General features: G+C 39.7%; 1 pseudogene across 1 annotated transcript; it reads left to right on the top strand.

Moving 5' to 3' along the window:
* The first annotated feature begins 3,979 nt into the window (after positions 1-3,979).
* Positions 3,980-5,084, top strand: LOC308252772 (keratin, type I cytoskeletal 18-like; annotated as a pseudogene). The gene has a single exon. The product of its transcript is annotated as a keratin, type I cytoskeletal 18-like (transcript).
* Positions 5,085-12,922: the final 7,838 nt, after the last annotated feature.

The following is a 12,922-nucleotide window of genomic DNA, read 5'->3' as shown; positions in this document are numbered from 1 at the left end:
TCGGGGGAGTTGACCCTGAATCTACTAAATTCTTTTCATCCAACTTTCATTTACAGGGACAACAGGGTATAAAGGAGCAAGTTAAATGACACCACAAGAAAGCAAACATTCCTCAAACAACTTAACATGGTTTCTGCCACTTGTTAAAGGCAGGGAGGAAAGGGAAGGGGAGAGAGTGACTGTTTCAGATGAAAAGAAGCTAAGAGGAACAGTAACCAAATGTTTTGTATAGATGTTGTTTGTATCCTTATTCTAAGAACTGTAAAAACATTTTTTTGAGACAATCAGGAAATTTGATTATGGTCTTGGATATTAAAGGATGCTGGAGAATTATTAATTTTGTTAAGTGCAATAATGACATTTTGGTTATGTAAGAAAATGTCCATTCTTTTTAGCTATTCATACTGAAGAATCACTGTGATATTTGACATGACACAATGTCTGGGATTCACTTTAAAATATTTCAGCAAAGAAAAAAGGGGGAACAGATGAAGCAAATGTGGGAAAAACTTTTGTTGAACCTGGGTAATATCTGTTCTTGTTACTATTGCTGTGTAAGAATGTGATCTCAAGATTTACTGAATTAAATGCAATAATCATTATATCTTGTATTTTCTCTGGGTCAGAAATATGGGAAGGGCTTGGCTGTGCAGTTCTGGTTCTCGAGATTTCTCATGTGATGATGGTTGTTGCTGTAACAGATGGTGGGATGCGGGTGCAGGCAGAGTGGGTGCATGTAGTCACAGGCCTCTCCCTCTGATCTCTCCATGAGGGTTCAGTTGACCTTTCTTACACATGATGGCCTCAGGGCAGACAGAATGCTTGCTTGGTAGCAGTTGTCTTCAAAAGCCAGTATTCCATTGAACAAAGTAGAAGCACATTGCCTTTTATGCCCTCCCACATAGTGCCATTTCCTCTGTAGGGTATTGGTTGAAGCAGAAGCAACATAGGTTGCACTTATGGGGAAAGGATTGTCAAAAACGTTGTGCACATATTTTAAAACTGCCACATCATCCCACACATCTGGTGACTAGCCCCCAACTCAAAAGACCACAAAAGAATTGACAGCCTATTTATCATGGTTACTCGTAAGTGGGGATTTTTATGATTCCCCCGACCACGGAACAACTGATTCTTTCTGAAATTCCCATAGACCTTACAGATTTATCTAAAACTTCATACCTTGGGATCTCTTAAATTACCTTATGAGATAGCACTTGTGAGGTGCCTGGCCCAGTACTGGGCCCATAATAAATACTCTGCAAATGTTGGTTCTATCTGATCATTTTTGTTACTGTTTGAACACACCATTAGTAAATCATAGTTGGTATGACATCATGAGTTTCTGAAAGGCCTGGCACAGATACAATTTGCAAGAGGAATGGAACTAATGGAACTAGAAACTAAAATTCATTCCCAAAATGTTGTAATTGGACAACGGTTGGAGATAACAGGGAATAAGCTACTATATAGGCCAGAGTCCTTATTTTGTTTTCCAATTTGTTTATATTTTCTGTCAGCTTTCTTTTTTTCCAGATTGCCTTTTTAAAAACTTTCCTGAGCAACAGAAAAATAAGAGCATCTCCCTTATGTGAAGTATGAATACATCGTGCCAAAGATTTTTATAGAATACTATTGATGTTTAGAATCCCATCTGTTTTAAAATATTTCTGAAGATTAAGCAAAATATAGAACAGATTTGAATCTATAAGAAACCTCAGATTTTCTTTTTAAATCTTAAATTCTGATGTTATACACTAAAATTAATTTGCAATTTCAATTAATGTGTAATTTCCCAAACTGATAGAAATGTTAATCAGGTAATTACTATAGTGATTCAAGAAAAGAAAACTTAGTATTTTCTTTCTCTTAAAAGAAACTTAATATTTTAACAGTCTAATATTTTCTCTTCCCTAAAAGATCCCTTAAAATTACAAGTCATGTAACAATAGGCTAATTATAAATTATGAATATTTATTTATTAAAATACTTTATTAATTTTCGTTAATGTTATTTTATTAATAAAATTACATTGTAGTGTTCAAACTCTTTACTAATATTGATTGTCTATCCTTCTGACAATTATAAAATTCAATGCCTTCATTTTTTTCTCTTTAGTGGCCTTTATTACCCAGGAATATTTGTGGAATTGATATTTAGATCCACATACCTTGGCCTAATAACTTTAAAAACTCCATGTTCCCAATTAGTCGATTATGCTATATCATAGGGCATACAATTTCAGAGGTTCAAACGCTACTGACTGAATTCAATTGTGATTTTTATATGATAGGCCAAAAAAAAAATCCTCAAAAATTGCAAACAGATGAGTCTAGAATGAGTCTTTACATTCTTAACAAAATGGCTTATCTACAGTCTAAATCATGTCCTGTAAGAAAAATGCTTTTTTTGAAGATGACATTTTATTGAAATAAAGAATAAGCCTGGAAAAAAAATGGAGTACTACATATATTTTCTTTATTACATTCTTGGTGTGATATGTTCTGGCAAAATAGAAAGCATTACAGAAACCATTTAACTGAGAAAGAAATTCTACTCCTCACACAACTCTCATTGATGTCAGTGGACGTTCTGTGAATGGAACAAATGTTGAACTTTACCCTGCAATGTTTAAACTGCAATCCTCCCTGCTCTTGGCGGAGCCTGGCTTCCCACTGAAAGGCATTGTAGTCTGTGCAGGGATTACGCAGCAGGTTAATAGTCTAGTTTTTTGCTTCTTTTGGAGCAACAGATGAAACATAATACCTTCTTTTAGGGCTATTACGTACTTTTCAACACAAAAGACTTTAAATGAGGTGGTGTGAGAAAGTGAAAGGTAGAGTCTGTGGATGGAAATTTATGTTGGTAATGATTCTTGAACTACCTTCTCTATTTGTCACTCAGAAGCATCAATAAGTCCTATATGTTAAAGGCAAAGAGAAATATTACAAAATATTACACACCGTGTAGCATATTAATATGGGAGTGGATATTTCCCTTTTATTTTGCATACTTTGTAAGTCCTTTGTTTTCTACAATGCATGCACATTGCCTTTCTAATAGAAAGAGAGAGAAAAGAGAAGAAAGGGACCAGCTTTTGTTTTAAAGGAGTAGAGGAAGAGGAAGACAAAGAAACAGGAAGTATTTCAAGGTGAAATCAAAACTGCTTTTGTTTTTATTCAATAGAAGATTGTGAATTACAAAAAAAAAAAATCCCCAGTGATTAAATGTGAAAATGTTGGCAAAAATATGATGTGGAATATCTATTGATACAGGCAGTAAAAGTAGTCAACATGGAAGTTAATGGCACTTACACTCTGTCTCGGGCTGCTGGGTTCATATTCCAGTTCTACAACTTCCTAGCAAGGTGATCTTGTGCAGGCAGGTTATCTATTAACTGGCATCATAATTTATTGTTCTGATAAGGATGTATTGAAGAAGAGGGGTGAGTCAGAGGCTTGGGAGAAGTTTATAGAGGCCAAGCTGTGCTGCTTGGATCAGCTGTAAAAGTCAGATACTCGCTTCCAAAGGTAGCTAAGAGGAACAGTGGGGAGCCTCAATGTCTGCAGTCAAGGTTGCCCTCTGTTCCACTAATTTTCTACGCAGAGGCTCTTGGTACAGCAGGATCCTGTGTCCTGGGATATCAGACGCACTCAGAAATGAAATGGCCTTTAGCAGTTTTCTTTCTTTTTAACTGATTCACAACTATAATTTTTTATAGTATAGATTTTTTTTTTAGTTTATCTATACTCAATGTCAATGTTATTCATTTTTTATTTTTTAAAACTTTTCCCTTTTATAGTATATTGAAATCAATCTCATTTGTGGCTTTTAGGAGAATTTAGCCTTAAAATCTTTTCTCTACTTGCTGTTTTTGGTGATTTTTTTTTTTTTAAAATTCTCATTTTCTCTCCCTTCACCTGTTTGTTTTCTACAAACTTATTTTAGTCTTTAAAAAATATTTTGCTGGCCAGCCAAGATGGCGTACAAGTGCATCCAGCAGCTATGGAGGAAGAAGCAGTCAGATGTAATGAACTTTTTCCTCAGGTTGTACTGCCAGCTCTCTGCACTCCACAGAGGGTCTGGGGGCCTGGCTGCAGGGATGGCCCAGTGTGTGGCAAGCAAATGCTTGAATGACTAGCTGGCCTCCTACTTGGTAAGGGTGAGAAGCCTGGAGAGCAAAATCTGGGAACACCTGAAGAAGAAGGGACCCCAGGTCAGAGACTGGGGACATTACTTCAAAACCACCCAGGTCCTGAGAACTCAGATCTTTACAAATTCTGTGGGCAATGCCTGCATTGTTCTGCAGATTGACATCAGCCCATCTTGCTGCTGATGACTTCAGAGTCAAGTATGAGACGTAGTTGGCCATGAGCCAGTCTGTGGAGAGTGACATCAGTGGTCTCTGAAAGGTCACTGATGACATCAATCTCACTCATCTGCAGCTGGAGAGAGAGAGAGATCGAGGCTCTCAAAGAAGAGCTGCTCTTCATGAAGAAGAACCTGAGGAGGAAGTAACTGATCTACAAAACCAGATTGCCACCTCTGACTTGACTGTGAAGTTGGATGCCCTCAATCTCGGGACATCAGCAAGATCAGGGCAGTCATTCAGTCCCAGTATGATGAGCTGGCTCAAAATAATCAAGAGAAGCTAGACAAGAATTGGTCCCAGCAGACTGAGGAGAGTACCACAGGGTCACCTTGCAGACCACTGAGATAAAAGCTGCTGAGATGACACTCACAGAGCTGAGACATACATTCCAGTCCTTGGAGATTGACCTGACCTGAATGAGGAATCTACAGTTCAGCTTGGAGAATAGCCTGAGCGAGGTGGAGATGCACTATGCCATGCGGATGGAACAGCTCAATGGGATCCTGCTGCAGCTGGAGTCAGAGCGGGCCCAGGTCCGGGCAAAGGGGCAGCGCCAGGCCCAGGAGTATACAGCCTGCTGAACTGCAAGGTCAAGCTGGAGGCTAAGATTGCCACCTACCACCACCTGCCAGAAGAAGGAGAGGACTTCCATCTTGATGTCGCCCTGGACAACAGCCAGTCAATGCAATCCATCCAGCAAAGTGGTATCTGAGGTCAAGACACTGAAGTTCTGAGGTATTAAGGCAGCAGAAGCGGGGCACCCCTTGGGGTGCAGAAGGCCAATAAAAAGTTCAGAGATCATTGAACATAATTTTTTTTAAACTTCATGTCCTAGTTTTAAGTATTGTGTTAGTCTTTTTAAAGAAATTATTTTAAGCCTACTTTTTTCTCTTTCTCTTTTTCTACTTGATCCCATATTTTTTCTCTATTGTTTTTATAATAATTGGCAGGAAGCAAATCCAAGGAAGTGTGAAGAGTGGAGAGACGTCACCTTACAAACAGAGGCAGGAGAGGCATTCTTCTCTTGCCTCTTTCCTATGGTTACTCCTGCACTTGCCTCCTTGGATCCTTCTCAGGATTCTCCAGCCCCAACAGAACCTTAGTTCATGAGCCTGGGGGAATTATAGAGTTAATTCCCTTCAGGGTCTTAAACTCATTACGGCACTTTTGATTTGTGAGAACATTTGCTACCATCTCACCCTGTTCAGCCCTTATTTGAGGAAACTAAAATCTTAAAATCCATGGTTTCCACAGTGTAATCATTGGAATTTGGTCACACTGTGGCAAATACATATCCAGAAGCCTGGTGGTCTGGCCTAGGGGAATATGCCCAAAGAGGGGGTCCCAATGTGTGCCCAGGCCTGACTTTTTGAGGTACTGCTGTTGGGCTTCCCTTAGACATTCATGGACAGTGGCATCAGAAAGACTCTGTGTCTAGTTTCTGGGACCATGTTTAAGCCAGTTTAATGCCAATTTATTTGTCATCAAATTGGTTCACTTCTCTTTCTGTCAAGGTCAGAGGAGCACCCTTTGATTCTTTGGCTCCTCTCTAGAGCACTGAAAAGGTACTACCCCAACTGCAATAAAACAGCAAAAGCTAGCTAGAGTTTCATTTATCCTGGCTTTTAAATAGGGTTGCTCTCCACCTGATTTTTATTGCCTTTGTATTTCTTTTTTGTGAACTGCTGGTTTATGTCTTTTATAAATACTTCTATTGGAAAACAAACTGATGGTTGCCAGAGGGGAGAAAATTAGGGGGGCTGGGTGAAAAATGGTGAAGGGATTAAGATGAACAAATTGGTAGTTACAAAATAGTCATGGGGATATAAAGTACAGCATAGAGAATATAGTCAATAATATTGTAGTAAGTATGTATGATGCCAGGAGGTTACTTGATACTTTGTAAATTATATGATTATCTAATCACTATGCTGTACACCGGAAACTAATATAAAATAACATTGAATGTCAAAAAAATACTTCTATTGGATTATTTTCTTCTGGATTTTAAAGAGCTCTTTATATCTGTACTAGAGGCCCCGTGCATGAAAATTCGTGCACTCAGGGCGGGGGGGGGGGGGGGGGGGAGGCGGTCCCTCAGCCCGGCCTGCACCCTCTCACAATCTGGGAACCCTCAGGTAGGGTCCCTAGGCCTGGCCTGAGATCAGGGCTTTCCTACCCACGGCTGCAGGCAGCTGGCCCTACCCCTGCCACTGCCACTGCTTGCCATCTGTGCAGTGCTGTCCCCCCTCCCCTGCCACCAGTGGCCTCCCTCTGTAGGTGACAGGCTGTGCTGTGATGGCTTGGCTGGCCTTGGGCCTCCCTCTTTCTTTGCTGGGGGGCGGGGCCAGCCCTGTGAGAAGCAGTCTGCCTACCTGATCGCCCCCAACCGCTAGCCTGCCTACCTGATCACCCCTAAACACTCTGCCTGCCTGCCTGATTGCCCCTAACCACTTGCTTGGGGGCGGGTCCAGCCTCTCAAGGGGCCCTCTGCCTACCTGATCTCCTCCAACCGCTGGTCTGCCTACCTAATTACCCCTAACCACTCTGCCTGCCTGCCTGATTGCCCCTAACTGCTTGCTTGGGGGCGGGGCCAGCCTGTGAGGAGCCTTGGTGGTCTGGTCTCTGGTTGTTTCGGTTGTGACACCTCTGGCCTTTTACATATAGGAATTATGGATATTAGCTATTAATTCTTATATATATTTTCTCTCATACTGTCATATGTCTTTTAACTTTGTGGTGTCTTTTGCCAACAGAAGTTTTAAAAATTTAAGTAGTTCTGTCACACATTTCCTTGGTGGTTTCTGGTTGTTCATTGTCTGGATTATAGTGGCAGCAATGTGGTATGGTTGAACACATACTGAACTGGGGGGAAAATGGGTTCTAATTATGATTCTGCCACTAACCAGTAGTGTGACTTTGGGCAAGTCTTCAAACCTGAGTTTCTTTATCTGTAAAATTAGAAACCAGATGACCTTCAAAGTCCCTTCCTATTTATTCAATTACTGAAAATTCTCAGATTCTATGTTTTAAAAGCTTATTTCCTTTAAATAAGCCAAATGTTCTCCCTGAAATTAACACTTCTAAATTGTCTGGCAATGTTCTCATAGAGTAAAATGTAGCCAGTGTCTCAATTATAAAAACTCCTTAAGTTTTGGCATCTGAATTAATGACCTGAATTTTTATATGAAAGGTGAATGAGTTTATATCTACTTCCTCTTATAGGCTATAGGCTTTATAGGAAATAAACTTTGCATTCAATATGTATTCTAAAGTATGTATACTATAGAGCCACTTTGTCAATGGACATTTAATATGGCTTATTATATTTTATTAATGATAATGATCTTTTATTTGGTGTTTATAGTGTACTTTCATGTACATCATCTCATTTGGTACCCTGATAATCCTATGAGGTAGATAAAATAGGCTTTATTCCATTTTATAGATCGTGAACAGAGAAAATAAATTATTTGCCCAAGTTCACTAATTAATAAATTGTAATGTCAGTGCCATAACTTTTCTGAAAGATGATAATATTGATGAGAAAAAATTTATTGGCTAGGTTTCATTACTTTGGAAGACAAAATAGAAATATCAGTTATCTATGAGGTAGGGTGGTCAGAAATCAGGTAAATGAAATAAAATATCAAGACTGAAAAAGAAAAATTATGTTGAAAATTGTGAAATAAATATTTGAAAACTATTTCTTCTCTACATATTTATTTCAACATAAAGAAGTACAGATGCTTTGGAAGGAAAGTGACATTTCTATAACTAGCTTGGTATGCTATATGGCAGGAGATATGAAAAAATACTATGTAAAGTTTTGTATAAGAAAACAAAAACCCTCAGAGGGAGTTTCCAGAGGTAGAAGGAAGAGAAACTTAGTGTGCATTTCAGAGAAAAACTGGAAGAACAAGAAAATTAAAAATTAAAATTAAAATACTATATGATTGATTTGATGGTTGACATTAATTTAATGGCATTAAAAACAAAGGGATTAGACTAGGGAAAACAGAAGAGAGAGGAAACATAAAAAATATGTTATTACTCAGATCAGCATTTTTGAAGAAAATTTGCCATCAATTCCCAGAAAATAAATTTATTTCCAACTGAGGAAAATATGAGTATGAATGTATATCCAGAATTATTTTAGAAAATCCAACTGAGAAGTATCATTTTACAAATACTTATTAAACCAGATTTGGGTAAGACTTATCCAGTATTCTGATTATGATATGGTCATCATCAACAATGATTTACTCTTTCTTTCAAATAGAAATGACATGCTTAACTGAAAAACAGTTTTTATGTAACATCTTAGAGCAGAGCATTTAGCCTCTTACTGTACCTCTGCCTACATATTGGCTATTTTCATGGCAGATTTGATGCTGAACAGTTTTTTTTTAAGACAAAATACTACAGAAAAAAAGTAAAGCTATTATGTCAGCTTAACTAAGTAGGAAAAGCGGTTTTGTTACTCAAAGAAAGATAATATTCTTAAGTGAAAGCCTGCATTGAAGGGAAGTAGGCAGTAGTATTTAACCTTTTCTTTCGTTGATTTAATACTGTTATGATTTAGAAAAAGTATACATATTGAAATAGATTATGATTCATACCAGGGAAAATTTGAGATGGGAGGTAGATCAGAAGAAGGTAATATATAGACTATTTGCTGCAGTTGTCTTAGTTTTACATATGTTGTCCCTGTGTAGTTATTATTAACTAGAGGCCTGGTGCACAAAATTTGTGCACAGGTAGGGTTCCTAGGCCTGGCTGACGATCAGGGCCAATCTGAGGGGCAACTGGCGAGGCAATCAGGGCTCCCCACTGGCACCTGCCTTGGCCAGCTTGGCGCTGCCCACTCACTGGCCCTGCCCCCCCACCGCCACCACCACCGGTTGCCTCCCTCTGCGGGGCGACTGGTGGGGCAATCGGGGGCCTCCACTGGCACCCTCCTCGGCTGGCCTGGGGCCTGCAGGCTGGGGGCAGCTCCTGCATTGAGTGTCTGCCCCCTGGTGGTCAGTGCACATCATAGCAGCCAGTTCTGCCAGTCATTCTGAAGTTTGGTTGATTTGCATATTAGGCTTTTATTATATAGGATGTCTATTAATTAAGTCTCAAAAGTGTTCTAGTGTGGATGATATACTATATGATGGAAACAAGGTATATACTGTCAGCGCATTTTTCAAAAATATATTTTTATTGATTTCAGAGAGGAAGGGAAAGGGAGAGATAGAACATCAATGATGAAAGAGAATCATTGATCAACTGCCTCCTGCACGCCCCCTACTGGGGATCAAGCTGTATGTGCCCCTGACCGGCAATCGAACCATGGTCTCCTGGTTCATAGGTTGATGCTCAACCACTGAGCCATGCCAGCTGGGCCTGTCAGTGCATTTTAAAGTGCACTATTAACAACAGCTAACACTTTGGAGTCTGCCAAGCACTTTATGAGCATTGTCCCTTTGTAGTCCTCCCAATAATCGATGAAGCTGTTAATAGTGTAGTCCCCATTCTAGAGAAGAAGAAACTCAAGTTTATGTTTATAGATGTCCAGGAACTTGCCCAAGTCACTCAGTAGCCAGCTTTTGAAGTCAAGCCATCTTTTTTCAGAAGTCACACAAATAATCACTATGCATTATTTATTTTCTCCACACATACAAAACTACTAGTATAAGACATCTGAAAAAAATTTAACTATGATAGGCTACAAAATGTCTGATAGAAAAAAAAAGATTATTGAGCTTATATTAGGGAAAAAAACTTCAAAACTTTACATAAAACTTTTCACAAATAGAGGCAGACTTCCTTGTGATTTATAAAATATTATTGAAAATACGTCTGGCCCTGGCTGGTTTGGCTCAGTTGATAGAGCGTCAGCCTGCAGACTGAAGGGTCCCAGGTTCGATTCTGGTCAAGCCTGGGTTGCAGGCTTGATCCCTAGTGGGGGGCATGCAGGAGGCAGCCAATCAATGATTCTCTCTCATCATTGATGTTTCTATCTCCCTCTCCCTTCCTCTCTGATATCAATAAAAATATATTAAAAAGAAAATATGTCTGAAAGGCAGAAATAGTCCTAGGTGGTTTGGCTCATTGGATAGAGCATCAGCCTGCGGATTAAAGGGCCCCAGGTTCGATTCCAGTCAAGGGCACATGCCCAGGTTGTGTGCAGGAGGCAGCCAATCAATGATTCTCTCTCATTGATGTTTCTATCTCTCTCTCCCTCCCCCTTTGTCTCTGAAATCAATAAAAATATATATTTAAAAAATGAAAGGCAGAAACATGCTGTGGGAGGGATGATTTCATCCCCAAAGTATTACAAAATCCGTAATTTTAATTCTTGCATGTACTGCCTTTTTTGAGCTCTAGCATCCCTTTCCCACACACTTGTCCTCCTAACCTCCTGCCATTTCTATTTAGGGGCTAACATGGAAGTGAAAATAGGGAAGTCAATCCCTATGAAAAATACATGTTATAATGTGTTTTGATCTGAATTAATGCTTCTAGACCTTTTTAAAAAAGAAATCTAACCCTAATCTAGCCGGAATATTAACTTTTCCCAAACACTACTGTATAGTGTTTTAGGTAACCAGTTTGCTTTTAGGTTCTTTACTAGGTGTTGAGAAAGGGAGAAAAGAAGAATGATCATTCTAAATTTTTCCTCTGCTAACTTGGTCTCCACATTGCTTCTGCGCAGCTGCTTGGGTGGCATGGGGGAATGACAGGAGGACCCTTAAAAACAGTGGATAGGCTCTCTGCTGAGAAACGTCCGCCCCTCCCCCCCCCCCCCCCTCCCCGCCGCCATGGATGCTGTGTGCATTCCCTGAAACGGCGAAGGCCTTGAGGCTTTACTTCAGTTATGTGGCTTATCTCTAGTAGACAGTAATTCCTCTCCTGAATCCAGCCATTGGGAAGGGGAATCCCAAAGAAAGAATTCCCTGTCTTTCACAGAGAATCATAATTTGGAAGATTAAGCTATACCATCAACAAATATTTATTAGCTTATTCTCTAAGGTGGTCCTGGAGTTCAGTTTATTATTACAGAATCACAGTTAAACAGCCTTGTTTAAGGTGAGGTTTTAGTTCTCCTTTTAATCATAGTTGAAACTGTGAAGTCCATCTTAGTTCAACTATGGGAAGATTGTCAAAGAAAACTAATCTGTAAAGCACACATTTGTTAAAAAAAAAAGAACAAATGGAAGATTTGGCTGTATCTGTACGTGCTGTTCATGTGAGTTAGAACTAAGTAGTCAGTGATGAATAACAAAGATGAATCATTACTTCTGATTATTGAATACCCTGATCATATAGCTGTTATGTCACCATTTTGTATGAGCACAGATGCAGAGTTCCTGCTGAAGATACTCTACAAAGGGATTTGAAAAGAAATATTTGTCAAATAGTTTAATTGGCAAATGCATCCTATCTTTCATCCTTTTAAGGCCAGTGTTTTGGAGCTTTCTTACAGTGTAAGTATCAAATGGGGGCACTTTATTGTCTATACATCTGTACTCTCCATATATTGCCCTCAAAGTTAAACCACGTTTTCCTCTCCTACCTACTCAGTATCAGCATATGTCATCGTTATATTCCCTTCCATCAGAAGCTGCTTTGGGGAAACAATCTGATGAATTAGGTATAAATAACTAGTAAGGCTTAAAATATTACCTTTCCCTGGATTATGGCTTTGTGCTAGAGAAATAGACTGAAATGGATTAAACTCTAATGGTAAAATATCAGGTGAGTTGGAGTAGGGACTTTTGGTTATAGGACTTTTCTAGTGTAAATGATAGGGTTGGTCCCTTATATGAGTTTAACTTTAAAAGCAGGCGACGGCCAGGACAGGTCCTATTTATTTAGGTTGGGGGTAGGGGTGAGGGAAGTTAGGTTTGAGTCTATGATGTCACATTTAAAGAGGTATGGCATCAACTTGAGGCTAAATACAACACTGGAATTCCAGACTCCTAAGGGAGCTGCATCCGTTTCACTTCCTAGCTTCTACTGAAGTGCTCTTACCTCCAGTTCAGCAGTGAATGAGCCTGAACACTTGGGTCCCAACAGGGAGTGAACCTTCAACCTCTGCTCTAGGAGAAGGAACTACCTGTGTTAATTCCAGCAGTTCTGGACGTAGTTAACATGCTCCCACCCCTAACAATGTCTTGAATATCTTTGGGAGGTATTGCAAGTGTTTTGTCAGTAGCGTACAACTCAGTGTGGTAAATAATTCCGATGGGCTTGATGAATTCCTCCCTTTGGATGCCAGTCAGAAATCATCTGTAGGGCGTACAGCTCTTTAGTCACACTTGGTACTAAAGAATTATCTCTGGAACGCAGGCGGAAGGACTGAAACAGCGACTTCAGGGACACAGAGAGTAATTACCATCCCTGCACACGGTTAAGTACCGCAGAGACTGGGGGCGGGGCGGGGGGAATGTGCCGGAGCCAGGACGTTTCTCCTGTGGGTGAAACAAGGCCGACTTCTCTGTGAACATATTTCAAGCAGTAACCGCGAAAACTGCAATGTTATGGTTGAGGCGTTTTCCG

Source organism: Plecotus auritus (assembly GCF_963455305.1).
Source record: "Plecotus auritus genome assembly, chromosome: 7".
In the NCBI taxonomy this organism is placed as follows: domain Eukaryota; kingdom Metazoa; phylum Chordata; class Mammalia; order Chiroptera; family Vespertilionidae; genus Plecotus; species Plecotus auritus.
This window is presented reverse-complemented; position numbering and strand designations above follow the sequence as displayed.